We start from the raw sequence: 578 nt of genomic DNA, 5'->3' as shown, positions 1-578 counted from the left end.
CTAATAAGTCCATGACATGTATTATCTCAAATATTGGAAGAATACTCTTAGAATAAAAATGTCAGTGGATTTTCTTTATAGATTATTTTTGAAATCCAGTGTAGAGAAACTAATTATAAGACAATGTTTAATATTGTATAATCCAACCATTTATTTTATGTATTTATTTGAAAATGTATGTTTCATGTCAAAAAAAAAAAACCCCTAAGATTATTAAGAGTAAAAACTTTAAAGATTGGCTTAGGGTATTATTAAGGCAATTTCAAAAGGTTAGACACACCTGTACAATATTACAACTTGAAGGATTAGGTACAGGGCTCACTTCAGCAGCACACATACTAAAATTGGAATGATACAGCGATTAGTATGGCCCCTGTGCAACAATGACATGCAAAGTGCTGAAGGATCAGGTGGGTAGAGGGTATGCTGTAGACAAAGGACAGGGGGATTATGCAAACTGATCTTGATTCATCCCTTCCCTAGTCTAAGAGCTGGCAGGAGGATGATCTGAGGAATCTATGTGAGGTAGATTCTTAAGAAGGGACCCAATGCCTCAATCCCTGGGATAACTCACTAGG

General features: G+C 35.5%; 1 non-coding gene across 1 annotated transcript; it reads left to right on the top strand.

Moving 5' to 3' along the window:
• The first annotated feature begins 314 nt into the window (after positions 1-314).
• LOC115285214 lies at positions 315-418 on the top strand. Its single transcript, XR_003905445.1, has one exon. It is a non-coding gene; the product is annotated as a U6 spliceosomal RNA (small nuclear RNA).
• The last annotated feature ends 160 nt before the right edge of the window (positions 419-578 follow it).

The sequence above is a fragment of the Suricata suricatta genome, unplaced genomic scaffold (genome assembly GCF_006229205.1).
Source record: "Suricata suricatta isolate VVHF042 unplaced genomic scaffold, meerkat_22Aug2017_6uvM2_HiC HiC_scaffold_53638, whole genome shotgun sequence".
Lineage (NCBI taxonomy): Eukaryota > Metazoa > Chordata > Mammalia > Carnivora > Herpestidae > Suricata > Suricata suricatta.
This window is presented reverse-complemented; position numbering and strand designations above follow the sequence as displayed.